Source organism: Alnus glutinosa, chromosome 5, assembly GCF_958979055.1.
Source record: "Alnus glutinosa chromosome 5, dhAlnGlut1.1, whole genome shotgun sequence".
NCBI lineage: Eukaryota > Viridiplantae > Streptophyta > Magnoliopsida > Fagales > Betulaceae > Alnus > Alnus glutinosa.
In genome coordinates, this window is record NC_084890.1 from 5757126 (window position 1) to 5766963 (window position 9838).

A 9838-nucleotide genomic window follows, 5' to 3' on the forward strand; every position below is an offset into this window, starting at 1 on the left:
CCGGCGAGTAAGGTCCACGCACCGCCAAGTGATACTCGGATGGAGGATCGAATGCGGACGACAGGAGGTGGAACAGTCGGTGGAGACGTTGGCGAGGCACGTAGGGGAACCGGAGTGGCGGAGATGAGTAGATCTGGCTACGAAAGAACCAAATCCATGAAAGCAGTCCAAACCAAGGATGAGCGTGACAATGAGCTGCTAGAGGATAGAGATGAGGCAGAGGATGGTGGATCTGTGTTGGAGAAGATCGGAGAAGGGAACGCTATATGTTGTGAGTTTTAAAATACTCGAAAGCGCACAAATCGTATGCAATATAGTGTGTGTGGAAGTGTGAGGTCGAATCCACATAAAATTGTGTTGTGAAAATCAATTTCTATTTAAAATAATCATATTTTAACCTAGTTCCGAATTTTTGAGGCTTTCTCGTGCAAAATAATAAACTAAATAAACTGAATTATAACAATTTATGGAAAGCATTAAGATTTTCAGAATCTACCTCACCAAATCAAACAACACATTCTTGTATTTTACTCATACAACCAACAAACAAATAAGCCTTATACATTGTTTAAGGTTCCACAAAAATGCATATTAAATCATTCAATGAATCCAACCATTAAACAAATCACAGCGAATATTCAATTGAAATCAAATCATCCACTGTATTTGTCTGATATACGAATCTTAATGGATATTCGATTCCGATCGAATGATTCGATGCATTCATTGGTTGAAATACATCAAATATCAAACTTTTCACAAATAATCATTACAACATTCAATCAAAAGAAATAAATCAATTAATTGAATTGGATTTGAACAACACCTTGATTAACCATTGGAATCAGGGGCGGAGCCACCTTGGGTCTTGGGGGGCCAAAAAAAAAAAAATTTACCCCTAATTTTATTTTTTTATTTTTTTAGTTTTGCCCCCCCCCCCCCCCTTTTTTTTCCTCAATTTCCCCCCCTCCAAAATTCCAAATGCTAGCTCCGCCCCTAATTGGAATTGTATAAATAAAATAACTAGAATCTGAATGTTAATCAATGGCGATTTTCATATTCAACCTTAGTTGAAGACTTTAACCTCTCATGACTAAGAGCATCATAACTTAAATTAAAAACACAAAAAAATATGAATGACTTACAAAAGAAAAACCGTGCAAGAAGAAAATGTGCAAAATAGCCGCACGAACTGCTCTGGCTAGGTCGAAAACAAGAAAAAAACTCTCAATGGCGTGCCTCCACACACGTTTTTCTTACAAGAGAAAAGACTAAAATAAATACCAACACTCCTAGTGTTTTGGTGATGCTAGGTCAAAAAATATTCTCCCAATGGAGTCACCGAAAAATTGGACCCTTTTGGTTAGTACTCCGATTTATTGTGCATCAATCCCCGTTCAACTAGAAATGAATCCTCTCCATTTCAGTTGAAATAGAAAGGAGCTGCCCTTTATAAAACAATGGATACAATTGTTATTTTAATTTTTTTTTAACAATTTTGAGTTGAATGGACAGGATCCGTTGGCCGTTGAGACCGTTTGTGGGGACTGCATGGCATCAGCTGGATAAATTGCCACATCCACCTCCACATGTTTTGCTTTCATCACATCTTTTTCACGTGGTGGGTTAGGACTGGTAACCACTCCAGATGACGCCACATGGCCCACATGGATTTTGGGCGTTTTCTGCTGCCGTAAATCACGTAACACGATATCATTATGGAAATCCATGCTTACCTTGTCCGTGGGAGAAAGATGCGCAATTTCTGATCCGACTTTTGCGTTAGATATTGATCCTCGGGAGCAGTCTTCCTGAAATTCCTCCCTTTGATTCATTGCAACGTTTATTCCAGCCTTCCCTTGATACCCGCAATCCCAATTAATACCACTTTCCAGACCAGCTGTGCCTTGTGATCGGTTACCAAGTCCAGCATATCTTTCCTTTCTGAGAGTATATTCGCCCATATGCTTATCTCACTAGAGATACCAAACCCGTGATCTCTGCCTCTCTCTTCGTGGCGGTGCCCAGTTTTGGAGATAACAACAATGAACGACGGTCGATGGTAATGACTACATGTGATCGGTGACGGGGAGTAAAGATGCGTCTTAAATTTCAATAGGTTAGTTATAAGTCAAAATCAAAACCAACGATGGGCTACACAGGACATGAATTTTAAACAATATCACAAATACTAAAAAGTGGGCCAATTATGAGCCAAAAGGCCCAAAATAATAGCCAATTATGGGATGAATATTGGCATGTGTTTTAAACAATACTACAAAGGTCAGACATGAGTCTTTAAACAATACCATTATACCACAAATGCCAAAAGATGGGTCTAGGTCAACAATTAGACCAACAATAACCAAAATACTGAGTCAACAAAGGGCCAAAATAATATGGGCAATTTGGCCTCTTTTTGATTATTTTTTTTTTCTAAATTGAAATTCTTCTTTTCTTTTTTTATTTTTCACTTGTCTTCTTCTTCTTCTTCTTTTATTTTTTTTATTTTTTATTTTTTTATTTTTTATTTTTTATTTTTTATTTTTCCTGCTATTCTTATCCAGGATAGGGAAGACCCACACACGACTCCAACTATCCTTATCCAACATAGGGAACAGGCAAGCAACCACAACCAAACAGTAACAATCTTCTCCAACCAACTCGCAGGAAATCGCTAGAACCAACCGGAAGCTCGCCGGTGACGACTAGATCTCGCCGGGGAAGTCCACAGATCGCCAGGAATATCGCATGAGTCACCGGAGAACACAAAATTTCCCGAAAAACACCACAACAGCCGTTGGAAACAACTAAAACCATTATGAAACTCCACAAACCGGCCGGGAATTCGCCGGAGATGCCATGACAGAGCAGGGAAGCACCACAAAGTTGCCAAAAAGTCACAAAAACCACCAGAATCCACGGATTTTGCCCGAGTAGCTACTAATCAGTGCTTGAGTATCTGGAATCTAGAGATGGCAGTATGGAACATGAACCGGATCTAGAGTTGGAAAATTCGTAGAGCTTCCTTGTGCTAGAAAAAATAACGACTGCAACCTCGGCGTCGCATAGAACCGACAGTTCCTTGGCCTGCTTGAGCAACCCAATACAGCACTTGTACTCTTTGAACAAGACCCAAGCAAACCACAAGTGTTGTATGAGAGAGATAACCAAGATCTGTTATTGTTATTTATTTTATTTTTTTTGTGCCAGATACTATGCAAGATCTATGTGAGGAGATCTGCAAAATATTAACTATGAAGAGAAAAATGAAATACAAGAAAACAAAAAATTTATAGGACCATTAGATCGACCATTGGCTACAACTCTGATACCATGATAGAAAACATAATTGAATGGAAAACAAAAGATAAAATCCGAAAATAATAAAATAAGAACAAGAGAATTTTACGTGGTTTGGTCTATAATCTACGTTTACAGGGTAAAGCCCAAAGAGCTATATTATGCTCTTATTACTTGATTGATTTACAATACAGAATACTCATATTTATAAGAGAATTGAGATATTTACCATCAAACTTAATTACAATCAACCTTTTAAAAGGGAAGTAACTTACAATACTAATATAATATACTTCGTTTCAATATAGGAAATATATTCTCTAACATAAACATCGCAAGTCATTATAGCCAATGATAAAAACATCTAGCCCTAAATGGTGGAAAATGATTAATCCAGCTCACCCAAATCATCGGGATAGAGTGTTATACCATCTTGATAACCTGCTTTAGGAAGCAGGGTTGCTTATAAAGAACTGCTCATATGGTAGGATTGTATATGTATTTCATGCATTTAGCATTACTAATTTGTTGGTGAGTTAAGTATGACATCTCCTTTTTGATGAATTTTCTCTTGATCTCTTCTATTTCTTCACTTTGTTGTGACAGGATGAGTTGTTGCCAATAGTGCAATCCAAAAATTTGATGAGATAACTTCATAAAAGGGTACTTTTTGACGGAAGGGTATCAAATTAATAAACCTCTTGAATTGGGGTATCAAACTATCTGTTGGTACAGTTTCCGGTATGGTGTGAATCTGCACGTTCCTTTGATGTTCTTCACGCTTCTCAATAACTCTGCAAAACAACAAAACCTAGGGACCCTTCCGGGGGTCCCGCTCCGATGCCTAAGTTAGCTTCTTGTGAGAAAATAATGCTCTATGCATAAAAATTGAGTCTTAGTTTATACCTGGGGTATGGGCCTATTTATAGGCATAGAGGTGGAGTCAAACATGGATTAGGACTCCTGCTCCTTGTTGATCTAGAACTGCTGTCCGAGTTCTAATTGGACTTCAATCCTTTACTAGACTTCTAATTGAGTATCTTCTTAGACTTCTGATCTGATATCTTCTTAGACTTCTGATCTGATCATTATTCTTACCTGTTTGGACCTATTTGACTTTTGAATCTCCTCTTTGGATCGGGTTGAGTTGAGTGGGATTTATCCCCAACAGTTACCCCACAATTCCCTTATCCGAAGCTTGCTTGAATAATGGGAATTCCATGTCTAAGGAAACCCGATCTTTGTCTCCTTCTGAAAACCTGCTAACCTGCAAAACTTGAGGGTTAAATCTTACCCCCCATTACCTTCTTGTTTTTCCTTAGGGTTTTCTCCCTGTCTCTTGAAAAACCTGCAAAACCCGAGGGTTAAATCCGACCCCCCGAGAAGTTTCTTCTTGCTTTCGGCTAGGACTGATCCGAGAGTTTTCTTCTTGGTCTCGGCTAGGACTGATCCGAGACTCTCGGCTAGGACTGATCCGAGAGTTTTCTTCTTGGTCTCGGCTAGGACTGATCCGAGAGGCTCCTTCTCGGCTAGGACTGATCCGAGAAGTTTTTCTTGCTCTCGGCTAGGACTGATCCGAGAGACTCCTTCTCGGCTAGGACTGATCCGAGAAGTTTTTCTTGCTCTCGGCTAGGACTGATCCGAGAGGCTCCTTCTCGGCTAGGACTGATCCGAGAGGCTCATTCTTGCTCTCGGATAGGACTGATCCGAGAGGCTCCTTCTCGGCTAGGACTGATCCGAGAAGTTGTTCTTGCTCTCGGCTAGGACTGATCCGAGAGGCTCCTTCTCGGCTAGGACTGATCCGAGAAGTTTTTCTTGCTCTCGGCTAGGACTAATCCGAGAGGCTCCTTTTCGGCTAGGACTGATCCGAGAAGTTGTTCTTGCTCTCGGCTAGGACTGATCCGAGAGGCTCCTTCTCGGCTAGGACTGATCCGAGAAGTTTTTCTTGCTCTCGGCTAGGACTGATCCGAGAGGCTCCTTCTCGGCTAGGACTGATCCGAGAAGTTGTTCTTGCTCTTGGCTAGGACTGATCCGAGAGGCTCCTTCTCGGCTAGGACTGATCCGAGAAGTTTTTTTCTTGTACTCGGCTAGGACTGATCCGAGAGTTTTTGCCTGCAAAAGAAACAACATCAACGGGTTCCTGGTCCCTAGACCGGGAACACTCCGATGCTTAAGTCAGCTTTATTCATTTATTCTGAAAATACTTATTCCCAAAATCTGGGGGATTTTCTATCTAGTCTGAATTAAAAATAAAAGTCTAGTTCTTTGCAAATATAAATGCTAAAAAATAAAAGCAAGCCTGAAATTCCTGAGAGTCCTTTTTATGGGATCACGGGCAGATACTGTTGTTGCCTCGGCTCTCTATGTTGTGGGCTTCTGCTTCTTCGGTCCTCTCTTCTTTCTATGTCATCTTTATGTACGTGCACCTTCTCTTCAGCTCGGCAATAACTCTGCTCAGATCTCCTTGGCGGTCATCCTCCCTCCGAGGATTAGTGTTGCTGTTGTGATCTTCTTCCTCTCGCTCATCCCTGTTCATCTCGGGATTGGGCTGTTCCGGCCTCCTGCGCAGCAACTCGGCATTCCGCTGTGTTAAGGATTCAATCTGGGCTTCCAACGCTGCTATGCGATCTTGATCTCCACCCCCCGGGGGAGGGTTCGGTGGAGGCTGCTGATTATACCTGGCTCCATTCGGACTATGGGCTCTCGGTTGGTCTGGCTTCCGGAACGTGTGTTCATCACCATGCTGGATCTTATTTTTCTTTTATGAGGAACGAATAATCGTTTCCCACAGACGGCGCCAAACTGTTGGTACAGTTTCCGGTATGGTGTGAATCTGCACGTTCCTTTGATGTTCTTCACGCTTCTCAATAACTCTGCAAAACAACAAAACCTAGGGACCCTTCGGGGGGTCCCGCTCCGATGCCTAAGTTAGCTTCTTGTGAGAAAATAATGCTCTATGCATAAAAATTGAGTCTTAGTTTATACCTGGGGTATGGGCCTATTTATAGGCATAGAGGTGGAGTCAAACCTGGATTAGGACTCCTGCTCCTTGTTGATCTAGAACTGCTGTCCGAGTTCTAATTGGACTTCAATCCTTTACTAGACTTCTAATTGAGTATCTTCTTAGACTTCTGATCTGATATCTTCTTAGACTTCTGATCTGATCATTATTCTTACCTGTTTGGACCTATTTGACTTTTGAATCTCCTCTTTGGATCGGGTTGAGTTGAGTGGGATTTATCCCCAACACTATCAAAATGTATCATGGAAGGGTAATCCGTCAGGATTTGCTGTTAAATCCTGACGAAGCCCGCAACACGTGCCTGTCACGTGATTTTTTAAGGGCGAAATACCCGTTTTGCCTCTCATTAAAGACGTTTTGATACGAATCCTAACGGAATACCCTTCCATGAGACGTTTTGATAGTTTGATACCCCAATTCGAAACGTTTACTAGTTTGATACCCTTCCGTCAAAACGCGTGGTAGTCAAGTGTTACTCGTAGAGACTCCATACTAAGTAACTTGTAATTAGTTGAATTTACTACCTTTAACACTAATTATCAAAGTAAAATATAGCGAAAAACAGAATAATAATGATCTGAGTCAAATTAAATAACTTCGATAATTTTATTAACTATTATCCAATATAAACATAGAACTTTCAAGGAAATATAACTACAATAATCAACATCATCTAACTATGCTGCGCAAACTTGACTAATTGAGCCCTTCGCTTAGTCATCTTCAGCCCAACAAAATGCTCTAACCCAATTGTCCGTCAAACCTACTAATCTGCAAAACACCGAAGTATTTCACATGTAGAAAAGTAACTGTGTAAGTCAATGACTTAGTAAATTATCATGGAATTTGTCATGCGAAAAGCCTTAAATGACAAACTGTATTCCTTAAAATTTCGTTTAAAAATGTCATTAGTTTTACAAAATTGCTAAGTGATGCCTCAGTTATTATGCCAATAAGAAAAAATTAGTTTATTTTGAAATAGAGTAAGCATAATTCTAGGGACAATTCACATCACACACACACACACACACACACACACACACACACACACACACACACATAAGCCGAATCCTTCCATAGAGGCCTAGAATTGAGACATGTGGCGTGAATTCATAATTTTTAGTGAGTGACTGGTCCTTTAAGTACTAAACTGGTTCTTTAAGTAAAACTAAATCGGTCTATATATTTAGAGATAACTTCACAAAAGGGTACTGAACTATCACGCGTTTTGACGAAAGGATATCAAACTAGTAAACGTCTTGAATTGGGGTATCAAACTATCAAACATCTCATGGAAGGGTATTCCGTCAAGATTCGTATCAAAACGTCTTCAATGAGGGGCAAAACGGGTACGTCGCTCTTCAAAAATCACGTGACATGCATGTGTTATGGGTTCCGTTAGGATTTAATACCGAATCCTGACGGAATACTTCCATGAGACGTTTTGATAGTTTGATACCCCAATTCGAAAGGTTTACTAGTTTGATACCCTCTCGTCAAAACGTGTGGTAATTCAGTACCCTTTTATGAAGTTATCCCAAATTTGACTTTTTCTTTTTCATCATAAAGCCCCATTGAGGAAGAATTGAAAAGAGAAAATACTGCAGATGCTATTTCCATATTGGTCGGGTTTTCTTTCCCCTCTTTTCATAAAATATTTTTTTGTTGAAGTAACTTTCATAATATTTCTGAACTTATTTATAATGAACTCTTGATTGTATAGTCCTTGTTTGTGCAGTTTCCAGTATGGCGTGAACACAACACGTTCTTTGAGCTCTTCTAGATTTCTGCAAAAGAACAAACACTAAGGGACCCTTCCATGGGTCCTCTACGATGCCTAAGTTAGCTTATGCTAAAAAGAGTCTCCTTAATTGCCAAAATTCAGTCATTTCATACCTGGAGCCTGTGCATATTTATAGGCTTTATGATGTGGTTGGAGAGTGTCGTGGATCCCGGATCTCTTGGGATCCACATTCTCCTTCTCCTTCTTATCATCCAAGCGTGACTCTCCCTGAAAATCCTGGACTTATCTCAATCCCAGATTTTTAGGCGCAAGCCATGATCTCTGAGTCATGACTTTAGATCGTTGCTAACTAATGGAAATATTCCCAACAGTCCTGTACATGAGCTATTTTTCTCCTATTATCTTTAAATTTTTATTTTTCTATTAAGTTTATAATTTTTTGTCCATATTTGCTACCTTATTTTGTTGCAAATAAGCTATCTTGTGATGTTTGTTTACATTTCTCTTACTTCGGGCGATACTCCGTGTTTATCTTCTTTTTACATTTCATCGAAGGTATGCTCTGTTCCATAGTTTCAATCTTCCTTTTACATTTCATCCAAGGTATGCTATGTTCTTGAAAGTGTTGAAGACACCAATGAAGTAATAATATTACTGTGTTGAAGACAACTCAAAGTAATAAGGGTTTTTACATGAAAATTCGAGTTTATCCTTGTGTAATCTAAATATGGTTTTTTCTTTGTCTCCATGCCTTCTTGTTTCCCAAGATAGGACTACCCGGGCGCTTAGCTTGCGAATCCTGAGGGTAAAATCCGAACCCGAAGGTAAAATCTGAACTGAGGGTAAAATCCGAGCCCTCAAACCTTCTTGTTTTTTCTTCAGAGTTTTCTCCCTACCTCTTGGTGTAGGACTAACCGAGAGTCTTGCCTGCTGAAAACCTGCAAGACCGAGGGTAAAATCTGATCAAAGGATAAATTCTAACCCGAAGGTAAAATCCGACTTGAGGGTAAAATCCGACGGAAGGTAAAATGCAACCCCCCTAACCTTCTTGTTTTTTCTTTAGGGTTTTTTCCCTGGCTCTTGGTGTAGGACTAACCGAGAGTCTTGCCTGTTGAAAACTTGCAAGACCGAGGGTACAATCCGACCCCCCGAACCTTCTTGTTTTTTCTTCAAGGTTTTCTCCCTGGCTCTTGGTGTAGGACTAACTGAGAGTCTTGCCTGTTGAAAACCTGGAAGACCGAGGGTAAAATCTGACCCAAGGATAAATTCTGACCCAAGGGTAAAATCCAACCCCCCAAACCTTCTTGTTTTTTCTTCAGGGTTTTCTCACTGGCTCTTGGTGTAGGACTAACCGAGAGTCTTGCCTGCAAGATCAAGGGTAAAATCCGACCCAAGAGTAAAATCCAAACCAAGGGTAAAATCTGACCCTTTCGAACCTTCTTGTTTTTTCTTTAGGGTTTTCTCTCTGGCTCTTGGTGTAGGACTAACCGAAAGTCTTGTTTGCTGAAAAACTGCAAAACTGAGGGTAAAATCTGATCCCCCGAACCTTTTTGTTTTTTCTTTAAGGTTTTCTCCTTGACTCTTGGTGTAGGACTAACCAAGAGTCTTACTTGCTGAAAACCTACAAGACTGAGGGTAAAATCCAACCCGAGAGTAAAATCTGACCCAAGGGTAAAATCCGACCCGAGAGTAAAATTTGACCCAAGGGTAAAATCCGAACTGAGGGTAAAATCTAACCCCCCCCCCCTCTGAACCTTTTTGTTTGTTCT